The sequence below is a fragment of the Pan troglodytes genome, chromosome 1 (genome assembly GCF_028858775.2).
Source record: "Pan troglodytes isolate AG18354 chromosome 1, NHGRI_mPanTro3-v2.0_pri, whole genome shotgun sequence".
Classification (NCBI taxonomy): Eukaryota; Metazoa; Chordata; class Mammalia; order Primates; family Hominidae; genus Pan; species Pan troglodytes.
Genome location: NC_072398.2, coordinates 125,334,238 through 125,359,043, shown reverse-complemented (window position 1 = coordinate 125,359,043; position 24,806 = coordinate 125,334,238). Strand labels below are relative to the sequence as shown.

The window sequence follows — 24,806 nt, the reverse complement described above, 5'->3', positions numbered from 1 at the left end:
AAAAGCAATTGTAACAAAAACAAAAATTGGCAAGTGGGACCTGATTAAATTAAAGAGCTTCTGCATAGCAAATGAAACTATCAACAGGGTAAATAGACAACCTTCAGAAATGAAGAAAATATTCACAATCTATGCAACTGACAAAATCCTAATACTCAGAATCTATAAGGTACTTAAACTAATCAGTTAGCAAAAACCACATAGCCCCATAAAGAATGGTAAAAGACATCAACAGACACTCCTTATAAGAGGATATAAAAGCAGCCAACATACATATGAAAAAATGCTCATCATCAGAGAAATGCAAATCAAAACCGCAATGAGAAACCATCTCACACCAGATAGAATGGCTATTATTAAAAATCAAAAACAAACGCTTCTGAGGCTGTGGACAAAAGGGTATACTTATACACTATTGGCAGGAATGTAAATTAGTTTAGCCACTGTAGAAAGTAGTTTGGGGTTTTCTCAAAAAAAAAAAAAAAAAAAAAAACTTAAAACACAGCTATCATTTGACCCAGTAATGTCACTATTGGGTATATACTCAAAGAACTATAAATCATATAAATCATTATACAAAAAGACACATGCACTTGTATGTTAATTGCCACACTATTCACAATAGCAAAGATATGGAACCAACCTAGGTGCCCATAAATAGTGGGTTGGATAAATAAAATGTAGTTCATACGAACCATGAAATACTATGCAGCCAAAAAGAATGAAATCATGTTCTTTGCAGCATTGTAGGTGGAGTCGGAAATAATAATCCTAAGCGAATTAATGCAGAAACAAAAAGCCAAGTGCTACATGTTCTCAGTTATAAGTGGGAGCTATACGTTGAACACACATGAACATATACCTGGGAACAACAGACACTGAAGACTACTGGTGGGGAAGGAAGGAGAGTATATGTTGAAATATTACCTATTGGGTACTCTAGGCTCACGACTGGGGTCCAATATACTCATGTAATAATCCTACACATGTACTCCCTCTATTTAAAATAACAGCTGAAATTAAAAAAAAAAAAAGTTCTAGGTTCCCTTCAGTGCATCTACCTGTGTTTCCAATGAGACTGGGGAGCTGTGGACTTGTTTCTCTTCAGAAATGCTGGTCTGTGAAGATGTAGTTATCTTAAACTAGTGGGGGAAACAAAACCCATATTGAAGTTCCTACTTAGATGTCTCTATTCCTCTAGGTTAAGTAGCTCTATGTGTGTGCACACACATTAGTGTCCACACAGACATGAATTTGAGGATAAAGTCCTCTGCCTCTACTTATTTGATGTAGATCTCATTTCTTTCCACTTTATGAAGTATCACAGACAGAAGAAAGGTGAAGGTGGAGATATCCACTATGTGAGAGTTCAATTTCTCATCTTGACATTAAAACAAAAAACCTATGTTTTCCAAATACAAATGTGAAGTACCTTATGTTATAATAAGCCAATTTCTTTTCTACAGTGGAATACAATAGCCCCATGTTCAGTTTTCTGGTTTAAAATATGCTCAAGCAAAAATTTACTGTAAGCATCAATCTGAAATGAGATTTAAAAGAAGTCCCTCTAACCAGCCTTCTCAAATACACTCATAGTCAGTGGAGACATCTATGTCTCATTTCTCTGAAGTGCAAATTTAAAAGTATATGGTGGTTAAGTCTATATTCATTTGAAATCAGCATTTTCTCAATCACTCTTATTGTTTATTTCTATTTTTGGTGTATTATTATTTATTCATCCTATGAATAATATTGATATCTAACATGTGCTACAAATGCTTAATGATGTCTCCGTATTGAGTTATGTTTATTCATATCTTCTGCATAGTCCCTCTGGGTTGGAAATCTTCTGGTTAGCTGAGATATTTTGATCTTGATTTTATGTCTTTTTTTTATCATTTATTTTAAGTTCAGGGGTACGTGTGCAGGTTTGTTATATAGGTAAATGTTTGTCTTGGGCATTTGTTGTACAAATTATTTCATCACTCAGGTATTAAGCCCAGTACCCATTAGTTATTTTTTCTGATCCTCTCCCTCCTCCCACCATGTACCCTCCAAAAGGCCCTAGTGTGTGTTATCTCCCTCTATGTGTCCCTGTGTTCTCCTCATTTAGCTCCCATTTATTTTCTCAATAATGTTTGAATCTCCACAATTAATTATAAGCTATTATTTGTTTACTTTGTTTTGCTTTTTGCATATACCAGATGTCTGATGGATATTTTCTAAATATTTCCAAATGTAACTCATTTATACAATTTTTCATATATAGTTTATTCATGTTCTTAGCTAGTTTTCATTCTGAGGGTTATTCTTTATGTGTATTTTGGGGAATATTGTGTGCTATATAGGCCTCACAGCATTATTTTAGATTTATGTAAAATAATAAATCAAAATAAATAATATATTATGTCTTAGTCACAATTTCTCTTCTCTCTTGAATAAACTCTTCCTTTGACAAAAATAAAAAGACATGAAAAGACAGAGAAATAGTGAAGGGAAGTGAAATAATCAGTGAGTTCTATATGTAGAAGTTGTCTTGATAAGGTTTTAAAGACTGAAAATCGGGTATACCAAAATGATAAAGAATTATACTGTGCATGGCTTCATCAAATTCTTCACATGACATAAAGAGTATTATATTTTTATGACCAGAAATGTGTCAGAAAGTGCATCTAATGCTAGAGAAAAAGTCAACTGGCACTTCATCAGGCTAATTGATGAATACAGTTGCTTCTATAAGTGAATTATGGTTGTAAGAGATATAAAATTTTCTTAAAAAATATCTTTCCAGTGAATTAGAAAGCTCTTCAAAGTGTCTATTATTTGACCTGGATCTCAAAATACAAAGAAGTATTCATTAACATCAGTAAAGGAATTGACCTGTCTAGAGTAATATTAGCCAACCTTCACTGAGCACTTACCATGTGCTACACACCATTCTAAGAACTTTATTTATAAAAACTTACTTGCTTCTCAATACACTATAAAGTATGGAATTGTATTATCTGAATATTTCCTGAATAACAAAATGTTGAATTAACTTAACTAGAATGTGGTCAAGTACAAAATCAAAAAGTGCATTATGTCATTGTGGAACGGTAAGCACCTTGGAATGGTTAAGGTACACAGAAATACAGATTATAACATTTTTGATGTTGGAACTGTATATTATATTTTACACAGAGCCTACCACTGCACATTGAACATAGCAGATGCTTAATAAACTTAAATTAAGCTGAAATTAATAATTATATTTATTCCTATTTATTAAGAATTATACTTTAATAGTACTTTTAACAGGAAGGCAAAAAGAACAGAAAAGTATTTTAAATGGCAGTAGATACAATATCAGTAAATTCTTAAGATAGGCAGCATTATTCATAAAAATGTTAAGCTATAAGCTCAGCAGTCTACATGGCTGCCATAATAATTATAAATCCAGCTCTGTGACTTACTACACATGTGGCTTTGTAGAAGTTTCTTTATTTTCACTCTTCTTCAGCTTTCTTATCTCTAAAATAGAACAGTAATTATACTTAACTCAAGGGTTTGGTGAGAATTAATTAATTAGCATGCATACAGTGTTTGTAGCAATGCATAGAACATTCAAAATGCTCAATAAATGTTAGTTATGAAGACAATGATGGATATGACGGTTCTGAAGATATGATGAAAACATTAAAACATAAACATTGATTTTTACCTTTGTACACTACAGCTAAATAACTTTCTGTGACACATTTCAGTCTAAAATCAGAAATTCTAGTTTCATAGTTGCACTTTCCTTTTACTATTCACCAGTATTAATCTCATTTCATTTCAGATATATTTCTTTGTCTATCATTATTTTTGTAATAATCACACACTACATGTGTCTAGTCTCCACTTAAAATTCAAGCTCATAAAAGCTGGGGGCTATGCCTTATATTCCTATTGCAACCACAACTGCAAACATGTCTAATAGGTGCTTAATAATAAACAATCAAGAAATAGGAATAACCCCAGCATTTGTCTGACTGCTTAATCATTTCAGATCATCTCAGGTGATGAAATAGGATGCAAATAAATGAACTTAGTGATTTAAAGAGTATGACTTTACATAAGCATCCAGAGAAAAACTTGTTTGAATTTTATATATCCTGAAAAATCAGGCCAACTGATACTTATTTCAAAATAGCACAAAATTTAAGCCCTCAGTGAACAGCATTAAAGAAATGTTCATTTTGATTTTGCACAGGAAAGAAAGGGCATAACTTAGAAACAAAATCTGGAGTTGAGGTTAATCGTGACTTGAGAGGAGATAGCTGTTTCATAAGTAAATGCCTATTTCCTTCTAATTCATTTTATCTATTCTGGATGTCGATGTGGAAGCTGTGAGTTTTAAGTCAGGTCAAAAAAAGAAGAAGAAAGAAAAAAAGATATTTCTTAAAAGAAAGAATCTAGGCCACATTTGGCTTCAAAAGGCTTCTTTGCTCATCTATTTGATTGTTGTCCTAAATTTAAAAAGTCAAATTTCAAATAAAATAGTTTTTCTCTGTGTCAGTTTTTGGACTACAAATGAGAACACAAAATAATAATGTTTTTGGACTTTTGTTTTTAAATTTCTAGCATATCTCTAGTGTTTATTGCACACAAACAAAGCTTAAAACCATATATCCAACTGTGGTTCAACATTTTTGGCTTAGAAACACTGAATTTATAATGTATTTATTCAACAAACATTTATTGAATCTTTATTAAAATTTTCCACTCTACATAAACTTGAGAGTGGAGCTAAAATCTATTTCATCTTGTTAAATTTATAATACCTTAGTGTAGCAGAAAGGGATTCTAATCATATATGTGCTGAATAAATCAATAAATTAATTAAATATGCCATATAGTATTTTCATTGCTGTTAGGAAAGAATTGAAGTCTTTACACATAAAATACGTTGTAGAAGATAAGTGAAAAAGTCTTACATCTACTTAGCACTATTTACTTGAGCAAAACTTCTACTAATTATGTACAAAAAGTCAAAGATATTTTAGAGTAAAAAACAGAAAATAAAACGGATGCTGCCCTCTAAGAGTGTACAATTTTCTCAAAGAGATAAAAGAGATTAAAATTGTATTTTACATAACAATATAAGAAAGATGATAAAAATTCATGCAATAATAAATGCACAACAAATAAAATATTTATGAATAAAAGATTTTTTACAGGCTTCAGAACCATATGAAAGCATCATGTCAACGAAAAGCTCTTGTTTTGACATTTCTGTGTAATGTAACAAAATCTCAATGAAACTGGAGCAAGAAATTAACTAGCCTGATTAATATTAAGGAAAAGCCAAGAGTTAATCAGGATTTAGGCACAGATGAATCTAAAGACTTAAATTTCATTGTCAATCCCTGTCTCTGGATTCATTAGACAGCTTTTGCTACAAGTTAGGAAGTTGGCTGTAACATACGCGCGCGCACACACACACACACACCCCTTTCTTTCCAAGCATACATAAACAAGAACATACATACCTAATTTATATTTAGCATATTAGGTAATAGTGGAATTGCTTGGCTTCATATTCCATGTATATTATTTTCCTAGCTATGAGACCCTCGCCAGGTTTGTGTGTTTTGTTTTGTTTTGTTTTGTTTTGTTTTGAGATGGGGTATCACTCTGCTGCTCAGGCTAGAGCGCAATGGTGTGATCACAGCTCACTGCAACCTCCGCCTCGCAGGTTCCAGCAATTCTCCTGCCTCAGTCTCCCAAGTAGCTGAGATAACAGGCATCCGCCACCACACCCAGCTAATTTTTGTATTTTTAGTAGAGATTGGGTTTCACCATGTTAGCCAGGCTGGTCTCGAACTCATGACCTCAGGTGATCCACCTGCCTCAGTCTCCCAAAGTGCTGGGATTACAGGTGTGAGTCACTGTGCCTGGTCTTATTTTTATTTTTATTTTTTAAATCCTATCTGAGGCTTTGATTTCTACCTCAGAATCCTCTGAAGGATTAAATAAGATGATTCAACTTGAAAGGCTGCTATCAGGCTTGACAAATAGTAGGTATTCAGTATAATTGTTGCTATTAATATAATTATTATTATGATAATTTTACATGCAATAAAAATGCCCTCTCCAATGCCCAAATATAGGCAACTGTTTCATCTTCTGCAGAATCCTAAGTTGATGTCATGGGGCAGTGGTTCTCTGAATCTAGGATGCTCAATATGATTTCTCCAAATCAGGTATGTTTGTAATTTATCATGGTCCAGAAATTCTGAGCTAAACAATAAATTTAACCACATATAACACCTCCAACATACGATCATAGTGAAAGGCCAGCAAAAACAGCAACAAACAAAAGGGCAGGATAATTATAGTATCAAATGTAACTTGATAGTGAATAAAGAGACACAGAACACAATGTTTGGGGTTCTGTAGTACATCCCATGTCTACCTGATGTGGGGAATTGACTACTCCCAGACTTGGCAATGGTGTGCACTCTGGATTCCATATATGGTTGCTTCTTTTTCTGTTCTCTGAAACAACCTATTTTGCACAATTTATCAATAGCCATACCTGAAGAGAGGAGAAACGGGACCTATAACTCATTAGCAGGGCTTGTCTTTTTAAGAACCGGGGATTTCTGTAGGAGCAAGCTATATATTAGGCATATGTTGTCAGGCTGAAAAAAAATCTGGAAGTATAACTCCCTTAAAACTCAGAAACATGCCTTTCATTTTAATTACTAGATACTATGGAAACAACAAATACAAATGTCGCCACTTCGTAATTGGCCATGTTCTGAAATCTACTTTTTCTGATAGTAATATAGCCACTTCAGCCTTTTAAAAATTAAATGTTTTTAAGTTATATTTTTACATATTTTAACTTTAACCTTCTTTTATAATTAATGTGAACTTATTTTAGACAGCACATTGTTGTGTCTTCATTTTTATAATTCATCCCTCCAAAATTTGTCATATCCCTCTCTACTGCCTCTCTCCACCCATTCTGATCACTGGCAAGCACTGATAAGCTTTCAGTTGCTTTAAATTAGTTTGTGTTTTCTGTAATTTCATATAAATAGAATCATACAATATGTACTCTATCTGACATCTTCAACTTAGCATAATTATTTTGAGATTTACCCACTTTGTTGCCTACTTGAATAGTTCATTCCTTTTTATTGCTGGGTATCCCATTGTATGCATATGCCACAATTTATGTATCCATTCGCTTCTTAACATTCATTTGGGTTTCTTTCAGGTTTTGGCTATTACAAATAAAGTTGCTATGAACATTCACATACAAGTCTTTGGATGGATATCTGCTTTATCTTCTCTCTGGAAAACATTAAAGAGTGGAAAAATTGAATAATAGAGTTGGAATGTGTTTAACTTTTTAAAAACGGTCAACATGTTTACTATTCCACCACAGCAGTGTAATGAGACTTTCAGTTGGTCCACATCCTCAGCAGTGCTTGCCATTTTTAGTGTTTCTACTTTTAGAGTTTCTTATAGGTTTGCAGTAATATTTTGTTTTGGTGTTATAGTTTGCATATCCCTCACAGCTAATAATGTGGAGCATATTTTAGTGTTCTTATGTGCCATCCATTTATCTTCTTTAAAATTGTTCTCCGTTTAATTTTGTTTTCCATTTGCATATCTTCTTGTTAATTTTGTACTATTTGTTACTAGGATAGTGGCTATAATTAACAAGTAAAGCCAACTGGCAGTGGAGTTTTCTCTGTTGGAACATTTTGAACAATGAATTTAATTTTTGAATACATGTATAAGCATAAGACTATCCAAGTAATTTCTTTTTCGGTGAACTTTGCAGTGGGTATCTTTCCAGGAATTTTACTTATTGTGTCTAAGGTGGTGAGTATATTTACATAAAGTACTTTTTGTTTATATAGCATTCTACATATTTTTAAGATATAGTAAGGTAAGTAAGTAATTTATGTTTTTACTCTTTATTCATGATGACTCTGGCTAAAGACATCAATTTTACTAATCTCAATGATATAGCTTTTATTTTTACTAATTTTCTCTATTTTATATATTTTAATTCATTAATTTTAACTCTAATCTGTTTTATTTCTTTCTTAGTTTGGATTAATTTGTTAAATTTTTTTAATATTTAAAGGTCAAAGCTGAGATTATTTGTTTCTTCTCTTCTTTCCATTTATTTTTACTGTAAAATGACAAATTATAGTTGTATATAGTTATGGGAAAAAGTGATGTTATGATTTATGAATACAATAAAGAATAATTATGCTGTTAATATATCATCACCTCAAATACTTATAACTGTTTATAGTAAGAACATTTGAAATTTACTCTCAACAATTTTGAAATAGACAATTACAACTCTGTGCAAGATCTCAAAATAAATTTATTCTTCCTATTGAACTGAAGCTTTGTAATCTGTAACCATTATCTTCTCATTTCCTCCAGCCTCCAGCCTCTGCTTCCTATCTATGAGGTTGATTGTTTTAGATTCTACACACAAATGAGAACATGTAACATCTGTCTTTCTGAGGATGGCTTATTTCACTTAGCATAGTGTTCTCCAATTCTAAACATGTTCCAAATGACAATTTTTTTCTTTTTCATGGCTAAATAATATCCCATTGTGTATAAGGACCACATTTTATTTATCCATTTATCTGCTGATAGACACTTCAATCATTTACTTAAAGGAATACTCAACATTTGCATCAAATGTATAAAAGTGCTGCAAAAAAACATGGGAGTACAGACATTTCTAATACATGTGTTTGTGTTATTTATTTAACTTTAAACACTGCTTAAGCCGCACCTCTCAAATTTGATAAGTTGTATATTTTTACTCAATTAAAATACTTTTGATTTTTAAGATTTTCTTTGACCCACAGTTATTCAGAATTGCATTTTTTGTTTGTAAATACATGAGAATATTTCAGAAATACTCCAAGTATTTATTTGAAATTTAATTTCAGTTTTGTCAGAGTATATATTTTATGATTTGCAATTTTAAAATTAATTGAGACTTTTTTGCTTTACCTTATATATTGGGATGTTTGTATGTATATATGTGTGTATTTAAATTTTTACACATTAAAATTTGCCATGTTGACTTTTTTAAAGGTCCAATTCAGTAGGGCTAAGAACATTCACACTGATGTGCAACCAATGATAAGATGTTTCTCAGTTTGCAGAACTGAAGCTCTAAACCAATTAAACAATTAAACAATTCCTCATTCACACCCATCTCCCAACTACTATTCTACTTTCTGTCTGTACGAATTTGACTACTCCGGATATCTCATATAAGTTAAGTCATATAATAGTTGTCATTTTATGACTGGCTTATTTCAGTTAGTATAATGTCCTCAAGTTTTATCCATGTTGTAGCTGTAGCAAGGGTCAGCATTTCCTTTCTTTTGAAGTATGAATAATATTCCATTGCATGTATATACCATCATTTGTGTATCTATTCATTAATCAGTGTATACTTGCATTACTTCCAAATTTGGCTACTACGAATCATGCTGCTATCAACTGTGAGATGTGTCTACATCTACATCTATCTATCTTTGTGTGTGTGTGTGTGTGTGTGTATTACTATGCAGTATTAGAGACAAAAAAATATGACTTTCTCTTCTGATCTTGCTTGCTCAACCTAACATTTACTTTATTATAATATATAATTTTAACTTTGACTTTTTCTAAGACTACCTTGGCCTAACCTACCAGTTTGTTCTTTTACTAAACAATGTTCTTCTCATCTTTGGAGCACCTTTATCAATGAGATGACAAACTTCAAGGAAATTAAACTCAGGTATTGCTTTTTACCGGCTTTTCTTGGAAGGCAATTAGCAAGGATTTTGATTGAGGGGCTTGATTACTGTCTCAAAAGAATAATACCACTAGGTTACTTACTAAGTGCTTTAGAAGATATCTCAAAGAAGCATGCTTCTTTCCATATTTTTTGCCTCTCTACTCTTCAATTGATTAAAAAAATTGAATTTAGCTATATAAACACCATGATAATTACATTCATTTATGCAAGCTGCTTAGCATTGTGCCTAATTATTATAAGGCACAATAAGGATTAGTCACATTATTAAATATGCTAGATAATTTTGCTATATATTTTATTTGATTAAAACCCTAGATCCTACATGTGTGTGTTCAGATACCCTATTACTTTTTTCAGGAAACACTATCAAATCACAACTCAGAAAAAAAGAAAGTTCATAGTTTCCTTCTGTTTGTCTTTTTCTGGTTTCCTGTCACTCTGAAGTTAATGGATACCATGACCTTTTATTTACATAGATGGCCCTAGCATGCTGAGGGTATGTGTGGGTGAAAGGTCCTCCATAATGATACTCTTTGGACTTTTCTTATCCGCTCTTTTTCTAGGCTGTGGAGTTTCTCAGGACCACAGCATAGGCCATCTTCTCTTCATTCAGGGAGAGATTAGAGGGCTTTCATCTTTACACATGATTTTATGTTCCATCTATACAATAAAGATTCTAAATTTATATCTCCTGTCCAGACTGCTTGTATTAGTCAGAGCTCACTAGAGGAACAGAACCAATAGGGTATTTATAGATATATAAGAGGGGATTTATTATAGGAATTGGCTCAGGCAATCAGACAAGCCGGGAAGTCCCATGAAATTCTATCTTCCAGTTAGAGAACACGGAAGGCTGGTGATGTAATTCAGTTCAAGGCCCTGGAGATGCAGTGGTGTAACTCACAGTCTGAGGCCAAAGGTTGGAGAACCAGGGAGCCTGCTGATGTAATTTCTGGAGTCTGAATGCCTAAAAACCTGAAACTCTGATTTCTAAGGGCAGTAGATGAACGGGCCAGCTCCCAGAGAGTGAATTCACATTTTCCCCACTTTTTTGTTCTATCATGGCCATTAGTGGATTAAATGATACCTGCCCACTCTGGTAAGGAATGATCTTCTTTACTCAGTTTATAAATACAAATGTTCATTTCTTTCAGAAAGTCCCTTACAGAAACACTTAGATACAATGTTTTACAAGCTATCTGGGTATCCTTTAACACAGTTAAGTTCACACATCAAATTAACCATCAAACTACTTCTCTTTCCTTCTATTTCTTGCCTGTGATGAATCAACATCTCTATTTTGAAGACAAGCAGTCATTTACAAATTAATGTGTTCAAATCTGAACTTGTAATATTCCACATGTATCCCTCAACCCATAGTTGTCATTATCTCATTAAGGGGTACTTCATATTTCACTCACTATACAGGTATTAATTTAGTGCCTTTTATGTGAAAGACATTGTGTTATGCACTAAATGATAGCTGTAAGCAAAACAAAACTCTGCCTTTATGGGACTTAACATCCCCATATACCTGATGCACAATTCATACAATTGGGACACCTCTTTCCCATTAGCCCTCTACATCTTACCTCCAATATAAATAGCAAATTAGTCTACCTATCTTGTTCTTCACTAGTACTGTATAGTGGTTCTTCACTACTACTATATATAGTTATTGATGATGCCACCTCAAATTTATTAAAGTCTCTCACTTTACTTGTAACACATTCCCTACCCTAGCCTTTATGGTTTTGTAAATTTTATCCCTATGAGAAAAAGAAAATAGAGAAGAAGAAGGAAAGGATGCAATGAAAGATCTTATCTTTTTTCCTCTTTCTATGATAACCTACATAATTTTCTAATTATGTTTTTTTCCTAATATTTTCTTGCTATCATGACATGTTAATTTGTGGACTCCTCCTACTGTTTATTTTTTTTTAAATGAAGTATTATATTTACGGTCTAGACTAAACTCCCCTAACAAGTATACTCCAAATAACTGAGTTTAATAAGATAGAAATTTGTCTCACATGGGAAAGACCAGAGATAAGCTTTCCATGGCTGTGGAGGCAACCCTGTCATCCTTGATATGAGGCTTTAATATCTGAATTAATGGTGGCTGTTCCACTTCTGCCTTTCTAGTAGGAAGACAGAAATAGAAAGTGCAGAGAAGAAATTTTAATTTTTAAATGAGATCAACTTGAAGTTGCACAAACATCCCATTGGGAACTTAGCCACATAGCTCTATCTATCTACAAAAATATATTGGAAAATGCATCTTTCCTTGTGCAGCCATCTTGTCCTAAAACATGTTGGAGAAATGGGTTGATATCTTTTCACCAAAAAAAGAAAGACACAATGAATACTGAAAATGAATCAGAAGTTTCTGTCCCAATTAGATCTTTTTCAAATTTTCTTCGTTAAAACTATAAATTAACTCTTTCTTTGTATGTATGTATGTATGTATGTATGTATGTATGTATGTATTTATTTTTTGAGATGGAGTTTCACTCTTGTTGCCCAGGCTGGAGTGCAGTGGTGTGATCTCAGCTCACTGCAGCCTCTGCCTCTCTGGTTCAAGGGATTCTCCTGCTTCAGCCTCCTGAGTAACTGGGATTACAGGCATCCATCACCAGGCCCTGCTACTTTTTTGTATTTTTAGTAGAGACGGGGTTTCACTGTGTTGGCCAGGCTGGTCTCGAACTCCTGACGTCAGGTGATCCACCTGCCTCAGCTTCCCAAAGTGCTGTGATTACAGGCGTGAGCCACCATGCCTGGCCTTTGTCTTTTCTTTCTAATTTTCCTTTGGTCTTTTAAAATGAAGCATAATGTATTAATCCATCAATGTGTATGACTCAGTGAATATTTCAGAAAGAACTCTTTTGACATAAAATTTTAATCCAGTGATTCATAATTTTATAAGTGAAATATGACACATTTTAAATTCTAAAAATAGTAGGTTATATATTAAATGTAAGATCTATATCAACCATTACTAGGAAGCTGACAAAAATAGTATCTGTCAATAAGAAAATATTGACCAGTATTTTTCCATATTTAATCTAATTTAACATTAAAAAAATTTTATTAAGAGTTAGCCATATTGATTTCCCAGTAAAAATGATAGTGGGAAGCATAGTTCTAGATTCGCTACACAGCATGCATACTTAAATAACTCAAGCATGAAAAATAAGTAAATGAAAGGAAATATCTCCACTTCTACTAATCAAACAAATAAAAAATACTTCAAACTCATGCCATGAACTTTAAGTAGCAAAAGTCCAAGGAAAAGATCAGAAAGCTTCTTTATAACTTTGTTCTCACACTGCTACAAATAAATACCTGAGACTGGGTAATTTATAAGGAAAAGAGGTTTAATTGCCACACAATTCTGCAGGCTGTACAAGAAGCATGGTGGCATCAGCTTCTGGGGAGGCCTCAGGAAGCTTACCATCATGGTAGAAGGTGAAGGAGAAGCAGGCATGTCTTACATGGCTGGAACAAGAGGAAGATAGAGAAAGGGAAGGTGCTACACACTTTTAAACAACCAGATTTGTGATAACTCACTCTCATCACGAATCATATCATCTTCTAACATCCAAACCATCTCATCCAAACCATATCAGCTTCTAACATAGAGTAGTGAAAATTTTAATTCACTACCCACTTACCAGAACTGTGATTATATAAAATAGAATAAAGCCAGGAAGGATATTTAACAAAATCTCAAGAGAGAAGACAAAGATTGTCTGCAATTAGCTCTAGCCAAGCTCTTTTCCTCTCTATTAATAGTTTTCATTTAGAGGACAATGTAAATCTTAAAACTGTGCCTAAGAACTGAAGACAACTGAGAGGTGACAGCATGCTGGCAGTCCTCACAGCCCTCTCTGGCTCTCGGCGCCTCCTCTGCCTGGGCTCCCACTTTGGCAGCACTTGAGGAGCCCTTCAGCCCACCGCTGCACTGTGGGAGCCCCTTTCTGGGCTGGCCAAGGCCAGAGCCGGCTCCCTCAGCTTGCAGGGAGGTGTGGAGGGAGAGACGCAAGCGGGAACCGGGTCTGCGGGCAGTGCTTGCAGGCCAGCTGGAGTTCCAGGTGGGCGTGGGCTTGGCGGCCCCGCACTCCGAGCAGCCAGCAGGCCCTGCCGGCCCGGGCAATGAGGGGCTTAGCACCCGTGCCAGCGGCTGAGGGGGGTGTACTGGGTCCCCCAGCAGTGCCACCCCACCGGCGCTGCGCTCGATTTCTCACCAGGCCTTAGCTGCCTTCCCACGGGGCAAGGCTTGGGACCTGCAGCCCGCCATGTCTGAGCCTCCCACCCCCTCCATGGGCTCCCTTATGGCCGGAACCTCCCCGATGAGCACCGTCCGCAGCTCCACGGGGCCCAGTCCCATCGACCACCCAAGGGCTGAGGAGTGCGAGCACATGGTGCGGGACTGGCAGGCAGCTCCACTTGCAGCCCGGGTGCAGGATCCACTGGGTGAAGCCAGCTGGGCTCCTGAGTCTGGTGGGGACGTGGAGAACCTTTATGTCTAGCCCAGGGATTGTAAATCCACCAATCAGCACTTGACATCTAGCTCAGGGTTTGTGAATGCACCAATGGACACTCTGTATCTAGCTACTCTGGTGGGGCCTTGGAGAACCTTTGTGTCTAGCTCAGGGATTGTAAATGCACCAATCAGCGCCCTGTCAAAACAGACCACTCAGCTCTACCAATCAGCAGGATGTGGGTGGGGCCAGATAAGAGAATAAAAGCACGCTGTCCCAGCCAGCAGGCTGCCTGAGCCAGCAGTGGCAACCTGCTGGGGTCCCATTCCACACTGTGGAAGCTTTGTTCTTTCACTCTTTACAATACATCTTGCTACTGCTCACTCTTTGGGTCCACGCTGCTTTTATGAGCTGTAACACTCACCATAAAGGTCTGCAGCTTCACTCCTGAGCCAGCGAGACCATGAACCCACCAGAAGGAAGAAACTCCGAACACATCTGAACATCAGAAGGAACAAACTCCAGACGTGTTACCTTAAGAGCTGTTACACTCACTGTGAGGGTCCACGGCTTCATTCTTGAAGTCAGTGAGACCAAAAACCCATCAATTCCGGACACACAATCAGGTCTCAAACAAAGCAGAAAGTGCAAGCAGAAAAAGACATCCATAGACCAAAACCAATAGATGATCTGAATAGAAGTCTCCACAGACATAACAAAAACATATGATCTAAAAGAGGCAAAAGCATACGACAACAATAAATATTTTAAAGAAAAAGTCAAAACCCCGCCTCTAAAAAAAATATGAAAATTAGCCAGGCGTGGTGGCACACACCTGTAGTCCCAGCTACTCGGCAGGCTGAGGCAGGAGGAGAATTGCTTGACCCCAAGAAGCAGAAGTTGCAGTGAGCTGATATCCCGCCGCTGCACTCCAGCCTGGGTGACAGAGTGAGACTCTGTCTAAAAAAAAAAAAAAAAATACACGGAATTAAAAAAAATGAAAAGGATATTTAGAACTTAGAAAAGTCTGGCCTGGAAGAACATATAATTTAAGAAATAAGAGAACATTCTGTAGTGTTAATTTCATAACAGAAGAACATAATATGATTGTATATTTAATAAGGGATAGGTGAGAGACCATACATTCAAAAACCAGACTGAGATTAAAATAGAAATAGCAAAACTGAAGGAACAAGTTAATGACAAGAATACCAACGTCCCTAGATGGGCAGATCACGAGGTCAGGAGATGTAGACCATCCTGGCTAACACAGTGAAACCCCGTCTCTACTAAAAATACAAAAAATTAGCTGGGCGTGGTGGCGGGTGCCTGTAGTCCCAGCTACTCGGGAGGCTGAGGCAGGAGAATGGCGTGAACCCAGGAGGCTGAGCTTGCAGTGAGCCGAGATCGCGCCACTGCCGCCCAGCCTGGGCGACAAAGCGAGACTCCATCTCAAAAAAAAAAAAAAAAAGGAATCTCGATGTCAACTAAAAAATAAATAATAAGCTAAAACAAAGGCAAAAGATAAAAGTGACATTTTACGTTTTACTTGATACAGGAAAAGTCTTGAATTAATAGCTGTAAGTCAAAGGGAAAAAGCACAAAATGATCATATCAATTCACAAAATGCTATATCTTCCAGAAGACAGGCAAAAGCATCCGATTAAATAATAATTGGAATCTCCAATAGATAGAACATAAATGTATTTAACTAAATTACTGGTGGTGGTTGTTTTGTAGTGAAGAAAAATATGTGTAAACTAAAAGTACACAGAAAACTTCAGAAAAAAATAGAACAAGATTGACATTAATAAATCCTGTAAATTATTAGTTTAATTTTTTTAAAAAAAGATATACTCACGTGTCTACATGAGAGGAGACAGGGCTAAAAATCAGCCTAGTCTTAAAGTTAACTACATAATATTCAAAGCCTAAAATGTTTAGATACAAAAAAATTCTAAATTAAGAATTTTCACTTTTAATAAGAGAAACTGAAGTCTTTACTTATATGCTCACCATTTTATTTATGAAGTGTTTTTAATCTAATAGTCAAGAAGAGCAATAAAAGAGTTTACATTGCTGAAGAACTATATCATAACATCCTACATAATAAAATATGTGTCTTTGGCTATAGTATTTAATTTTACTTTTAAAAATGCTTTATTTGTATATTGCCTGTGTGGTTACAATTAATATAAACTATTCATTCTTTTAAATCTAAAACAAACAAACAAAAACTTTGGGAATTTTGAAAAGTAGAATGAATAATCATAGTGATTATTCTCTTTATACCTTTCAAATTTGCAAGAAGATATTATGTTTAATAAGCTAATTTATTAAATATTAGTGTAATGAGCATTTTGTTTAATTGAATTGTGACTCCGCCATGCATTATGGTATTAACAGTCTGGCTCCAGGTCTACATGGAACCTGGTGTCTGCCCCATATTCATTCCCTTTAAAAATGTTCAACACTCCTCCCTTAAGGTGATGTTTGATAATGAGAAATTTAGCTTTAGCTCAGAAACTCTTGTAGGCTTTTTTAAAATGAAATATTTGTGTTTTGCATGTTCTTTCCTTATATTTTAGATTTTTTTTCTAGATTTGGCAGAATACTACATATCTTGAATCACAAACTCTCAACCCCAAATTGAGAATGTGCCTTCTTTACTCCTTAGCTGTCCTCCTCTCTAAATGTGGAAAGGAGATGCTCTTCATCCTGCACTAGGACATATGGAGATTGCTTCTCCTGTTCACCTATTCAGTTTAAAAATTGTATCAGAAAACTTAAAAATAACACTTAAGTAGAAGCTCAGCAATATGAATTAGACCACCCTAAATAGAGGTGAGAAGCGGACAACAACACTCACTTCAGCCACAACGGGCACTAAATTAATGGCCACAAGATGAGCTGAACGTCAGAACAGCTATTGGGACTGAATCTCCTGATAAAATATCTTAATTGAAAGAATTTATCTGGTGGTAGGGTAGAACTGAGGCTTCAGATTATGATCAGTAACTACATTTTATAGTAGCTGCTATTGTTTGAATGTGTCTCCATAGAGTTATGTGTTGGAAATTCAATCAAAATTGTGCTAATATTAAGATGTGAGACCTTTTTGCTTGCTCTTGTGAATAGATTAATGTTATTACGGGGTTGGCTTTCTCATCAAGGGAGTGGGTTCCTTGTAAAAAGGGAGAGTTCCCTTCCCCCCAGTCTTGCCCTCTCTTGACCCTTTAGTCATAAGATGATGCAGCAAGAAGACTCTTGACAGATGCCAGCCCCTCGGTCACGGATGTCTCAGCCCCCTTAACTGTAAGCCAATGCATTTCCGTTCATTATAAACTACCTAATGTGTAGTATTCTGTTACAGCAGCGCAATACAGACTAAGACAGAAGCCAAGGAAAAATTAATACAGTACATTTTGTCAAAAAATACTTAGCTGAAAACATTTTGAGTGCCATAGTGCAAAACACAGTCAGGAAAGACATTAATGGCAGATATCCCATGAAAACATTCTGCTTCTATTTTGAAATTACTGTCCATATTCACTAGCCATAACTACTCAAATAAAATACTGGAACCAACATTGCTGTTAGAAAATCTTTGCCAGTGAAAAAAAAAATGGTTTTCTTTGAAGGCTGCATTTGGCCTATTGGGAACAGTACCAAATAAAACATGTGTATTATTTGGAAGATGTGCTTTAGTGTAAATACTATTCAAGATTTATTTTTGATTTGTTTGTTACTTGTTTTAAAGAGATTATTATCGATAGCATGGTCAAAAAGCTTTTCTTAAATATATCTGGGTTTGTGTACTGGATCTACTCCATATGATATTTAATATAAAACAAATAATCTAACCACTGTTTCTCTCTTCTCTACAAAGAAATGTATTTAACAACTACTTTACTTTTGTGATCATACGAAGTTATTATAGGTTATAGCTACCGTGAACTAAGCTACAGTTTACAATACTTAATTTATTCCAACAATGGATATTTTAGAGCAACTTCCACTCTAGGCACTTAACTCATTTAATACAATAACTGTTATTACTAAAAAAGTTCTATGAAATCTACAGTCTCTCTCTCTCTCTCTCTCTGTCTCACACACACACACACACACATTTCTATGTAACGCTAATAACCCCAGCCTCAGGGAAGGTCATGGACAGTTGTTAACCAACTTTGATAGACTTTTTTGATCCAGAAACATGAAATTAACTTTGCTAGTTAAATCCTTACATATTTGGCTGTCTATAATAATTAGTACCACCACACTTTCTGATGAAGTTACTCTGAGTTAAAAATCTCAAAGAGAATATATAACATGGTTGTTATTTTGTTTTATTTTCTTGTATTTATAAATAGAATAGCATCATGATTATGCATAATGGGCATGGAAATACACACGCACGTGCACACACACACACACAGATACACACACCCTATTCCTACCCAGAGAAATAATCGCTTTAAGGTCAATATTACAACTGTTAGAGATCTTCCATAGTAAAAACAGCTCTGTAGAGAAATATTAAGTTAAACGAGATTCCAATGCTCATTCATTTTCTAAAATATTACTCATGTTAGAGTATTTTTAGTTAAAATATTCAACTAAGCATCCTAAACAAATTATCGTTTAATTTTCCAAATACCAAAGCCACCTTATGGCAATCAAAACTGGTGATCCTAATGCTTTTTCACAACATGGCAAGTTTTTATTAATTCCAAAAATATGTGGTTTTGTGATATTATCCACATCTATTCAATTGACAACAATTTGGGTTCTTTTTTATTTTTTTTTTTAGTTAAAGGGTACAATGTTAAGATTTTAACCAAATCAGTGAACTACATTAGTAAATGAAAATATGATGAAAATATAAAAACATTACAGAGGTGTGATTTTTTAATACTGTATACAAATGCCTTACATAATTGCACTGTGCCTTTGCAGAATTTCTTTTTCATGCTATATTCATAAGCACTTTTTAGCTGGTTTGATACATGTTCAGTTTAATAATATTTCATAAATATTTCCAGAGCTGACAATAAGAGAAAGTGAATTACTTATACACTTTAAAGACAAGCAAGTATCCTAAAACTCTAAAAATTAATTCAATGTGAAAAACTACTGTTTGGAGAAAATATGTATGTTTTTTTTTTTTTTTACATATTGCTCAGGGGAGACAAAAGAGCTAGAATTTACATAACAGAACACTGGAGATGAGAAAGCTGTAGGAAGACAGGGCTTCAGAGATCTGCAGAGGAACTCCTCCAGTTCTGAGTATTGATCGACACTTCCACATGCTTTTGACAAGCGTGTTTGCGGCGCAGCATAGACACACAAGTAAAGATAACGATATGATAGCACCTGGCTCTTACAGGGATCCAAACCTAGTACTGGTCTTACAAACCATACTGAAGAAATTCACGTTGCTCAAGACATTGAGTAGAATATACAAAAGGGTCCTGCCTTACGTTTGTGGAATAACTAGCCCTAAGTCAGAGTTTCCCAAATTCAACTTTTTTGAAAAATTCAAATATTTGAGTTTAAATTCAAAAATTTTAATATTTTAGGCTATGATTATTTGTTGTTGGGGGCCTGCCCTAAGCATTACAAAATGTTCAGCAGCATCCATGGCATCTAACCCTTAAATGTCAGTTGCATTCATCCCTAATTTGACAATCAATTTTGATTGCAAAATTGATTACAGGCCAGGCGCAGTGGCTCATGCCTGTAATCCCAGCACTTTGGGAGGCCGACATGGGCGGATCATGAGGTCAAGGAGATCGAGACCATCCTGGCTAACACGGTGAAACCCCGTCTCTACTAAAAATACAAAAAATTAGCTGTGCATGGTGGCAGGCGCCTGTAGTCCCAGCTACTCGGGAGGCTGAGGCAGGAGAAAGGCATGAACCTGGGAGGTGGAACTTGCAGTGAGCTGAGATCACGCCACTGCACTCCAGCATGGGCAACAGAGCGAGACTCCATCTCAAAAAAATAAAAAAATTTGGTTACAAAATCCAGACCTTGCCAAATGTCTTCCAGGGGTAAAAAACTGCCTTTATTAAAAACTACTATTATAGAATGAATACTTCTATCACCCTGCCTAAAAAATTGTTAAAGCAAGAGCCAACAGGATCAAAATATTTTCAGTTAACGACTGTAGACTAGAAAAAATTCTGTGAATATTTATAAAGACACAAAATTACCCAGCCCATACCAAGGTAAAATTTACAATATTTGCTATTTAATTTTAGCTATTTTTTAAAGAATTCCAGTTATGCACAGAATCAAGAAAATAAAATTCAAAATATTGAGATAAATCAATCAAAAATTACTCAGAACTGAAATGGAGGGAGGCTAGAAATAGCAGGCAAGAAAATTAAAACAATTTTTGTTTCTTTATTATGCACACCTAATGTAAAGTAGAGGCAGGGGAAATGGAAAATGAAAATTTTAAATTGATTTTCTATAGCTGAGAACTACAATGTCTGAGATATACTAGATGAGATCAAGAACTTAATAAATATTGCAGTAAAACAATATTACATTCAGAATACAGGAATACAAAGTAGTTAAATAAGACACTGAGAGAACAGAGAAAAAAAAGAATGGAGCATCAATAACTGGTAGAAAGATGTCAAGGAGCCAAGTGTATATATATATATTGGAAGTTCTGAAGAAAAGGAAAGAGGAAAAGAAGAAAAAAATATATTTGAAGAAATAATTGGTGAATTATTTTTAATGTTTTATGAAAACTGTAAAGCCACAGATCTGAGAAGCTCAACAAACCCCAAACACAAGAAACATGAAAATAACTATAAGAACTACATCATAATCAATTTTCTCAATATCAGTGATAGGAGAACATCGTAAATGTAGCCAGATATGAAATACAATGTTATATAAAGACGGGAAGAAAATGTGACAGTAGCAGAAGATTTATCACTGGAAACAATGAAATAAGAGAGTAGATATCTTGAAACTTGTTTTATTTTTATTTTTATTTTATTTTATTTTATTTTTCAGATGGAGTCTCGCTCTGTCACCCAGGCTGGAGTGCAGTGCTTCAGCCTCCTGAGTAGCTGGCTCGCCACCGCACCCTGCAAATTTTTGTGTTTTTAGTAGAGATGGGCTTTCACCATCTTGGCCAGGCTGGTCTCAAACTCCTGATCTTGTGATCCACCTGCCTCAGCTTCCCAAATGGTTGGGATTACAGGCGTGAGCCACTGAGCCTGGCCAAAACTTGTTTTATAAAGAGTTTCTTTGTAGAATTCCACATCAGCAAAATAATCTTATGAAAATTGAGGTAAAGTACCCTTTCAGACATACAAAAGCTGAGAAGAATTATTATAGACAGTAATTTAATATAAGAAATGCTTTTAAAATATCCTTTATTACACATAGAAAAATGAGACCTGTAGGAAATTTAGATCTGTAAAAATTAATGAACATTATTTGAAATAATTTCATAAGTGTATAACATTATTTTATTATTTAAAATATAAATATATGTAGAAATTAATTAAAAATAATCTTTAAAGGATGATAATTTAACCAAAAATACTCACAATGTAATATTATTATTATACTAGCCCCACAACTAATGGCTGTTACAATAATAATGATGGAATAATTGAATTGGACACTAGAAGAGACAAAGATTGGCAGTGACCACACGGCAAGTCAACAGAACAGATCTTAGTTAATAGTTCAACCAGGAGCACACTGACCAGCTGAGAGCATTTTTTTGCACATATCCATCTTAAAGACTATGCCTTTTTCTTATTTACTCTTCTCTATTCACTTCCAGACTCCCAACACAATTTCTCTTTCTTTTGTACCACAAACTCAAGGCTCAGATTCCTTCAATAGTGAATTATATTAGATATCTAAGGAAGAAACAATATTGATTTTACACAGAATACTCTAGAGTTTGAAAGGGAAGAAATACTCCACAACTCATTCTATAAAGTCAAACTTACCCGATCTCAAAACCAAAGGCATTACAAAAGAAAGAAAGAAAAGAAATAAAGAAAGCAAGAAGGAAGATATTGATGCAGAAACAGTATGGGATAACATCTAACATTATTTGTGACAAAAATTCTCAGCAATTTAATAACAAAAGGAAACTCTTTTAATCTGATAAATGGAATCCATAAAAATCCTACAACTGATACTATTCTGAAAGAAAAGTATGTACTGCCTTTCTCATAAGATCAGAAATAAGGTAAATAATGTCCACATCCACTTTTACCACTTCCCATTTCTATCCAATCATTTACCAAAGATTCTATCCAGTCCAATAAGGCAAAAACCAAGACAGTAGGCTTGGTGGACACAGTGATGATGACAGAGACAGAGAGATGGAGAAGGACACAAAGAGAGATGGAGAGAAAGCAGAGAGACACAGACAGAAAGTGGGGGAGGACAAAGCCCAGATTGGAAGGGAAGAAGGCAAAAATCATTTATTTAATGACAAAATTATTGTCTATGCACAAAATCTGATGGAATATACAAAATGTATTTAAAAATAATTTAAAAAAATGAACCAGACCCAGACTTTATATGCTTCACAAAAATTAACTCAAAATAAATTGTAGACCAAAATGTAAAGCTTAAAACTAAAAAATCTCCTATAATATAACATATGAAAAAAATCTAGAGGACCTTCATTTTGGTGATGATTTTTAGAGATATTAGTAACACCAAATATATGAAATAAATAATTGATAAGCTGAAGTACATTACAATTAAAATTATCTGCTCTATCAAAGATACTGTCAAAAGAATGAAAGAGCAAGCTACAGGCTGAGAGAAAATATTTTTCAAAGGGCATATCTGACGAAGAACTGTAATCCCAAATACGTAAAGAACATTTAAAACTGAAAAATAATAAAATGGACAACTTGATTAAAAACTGAGCCAAAAATCTTAACAGATATCTCAGCAAAAAGATATACAAATGGCAAATAAGGATATAAAAAGATGCTTCACATCATATATGTCATTAGGAATGTATAAATTAACACAGCAATGAGATAGCATTACAAACAAGATAACCACTATTAGAATGGCCAAATCCAGAGCACCAGCATCACCAAATGTTGGTGAAGATGTGGAGCGACAAGAACTCATATTTACTGCTTATGGGAATGCAGAATGATACAGTCACTTTTAGAAGACAGTTTAGCAGTTTCTTACAAAACTAAACATACTCATAACATATAATCCAGGAATTATGTTTCTTGGCTTTTTCTCAAAAGTGTTAACAAGTTTATGTCCACGCAAAAATCTGCACATAGATGTTTGTAGTAGGTTTATTCATAATTACCAAAACTTGGAAATAACCAAGATGTCCTTCCATAAATGAATGTGTAAATAAATTGTTACATCCTCATAATTGGGTATTATCCAGCACTAAAAAAAAAGCTACCCAGCCACAAAAAGACATGGAGAAATCATAAATGTGTATTATTAAATGAAAGAAACCAATCAAAAAAGGATTGCAATTATATGACATCTTAGAAAAGACAAGTATGGAGATAGTATTAATAAGAAAATAAAATCTGTGATTGCTAGGGTTTGAGAAGGAAAGGGATACATAGGCATAAAACAGAGGATTTTTAGGGCAGTGAAGCTACTTGTATGAAACTGTAGTGGTGGATATGCATCATAAAAAGTTGTGCAAACAAACAGAAAGTAAAATGTCAAGAGTGAACCCTAACTCTGGGTGGCATGATTTGTTAACATATGTTCATCAATCATAACAAAAGTACTACTGTGGTAAGGAATGCTGATAATGGGAGAGGCTATGCATGCATGGAAACAGGGTATATGGTAAATCTCTGTACCGTCCACTGAGGTTTTCTGTGAATCTAAAACTTCTCTGAAAAATGAAGTCTATTAAAAATAAAAATGAATATCTATTAAGAGAATCCCAGTATATTTTTAAAAATTAAATTTTGCTATTTTTAAATTTTTATAGTTACATATTAGATGTATATATTTATGAGGTACATAAAATATTTTGATAAAGGCACCAACATGCTATTTTTCCATTGGTGGAAATTGACAAACTGATTCTCAAATGTGAATGTAAATTATAAGAACTCAGAATAGTCAAAAATTAATTTGAAAAAGGAGCACTAACCCTATCTGATTTCAAGATTTATGTTAATCTTAACTAACGTTGTGTTACTGGCATAAGATGGACAATTTGAATAATGGGACAGAATAAAGAGTATATAAGTAGCCTTAATCATACATGGACAAATAGTTTTCAACAAATATGTGAAGGCAATCTAGTAATTAAAAAAATATAAGCAGTCCTTTCAACAAATGTGGATGGAATGATTGAATATTCATGTTTAAAAATGAACTTAGACCAACCTTGAATCATATAAAATAATTAACTCAGAATAGATCATAGACCTAAATGTAATGTCTAAAAGTATACTCCATGTAGGAACAAAACA

The 24,806-nt window shown here is 34.5% G+C and overlaps 1 long non-coding RNA gene across 1 annotated transcript in view; it reads right to left on the bottom strand.

The window, feature by feature from the left end:
- Positions 1-24,806, bottom strand: part of LOC129144177 (uncharacterized) — a 101,845-nt gene that overhangs the window by 57,778 nt on the left and 19,261 nt on the right. The window contains exons 4-5 of the long non-coding RNA XR_008548332.2: positions 7,154-7,332; positions 3,456-3,513 (exon numbers count right to left, since the gene is read on the bottom strand). This is a non-coding gene — a long non-coding RNA (uncharacterized LOC129144177). The remainder of the gene's footprint in view (positions 1-3,455; positions 3,514-7,153; positions 7,333-24,806) is intronic.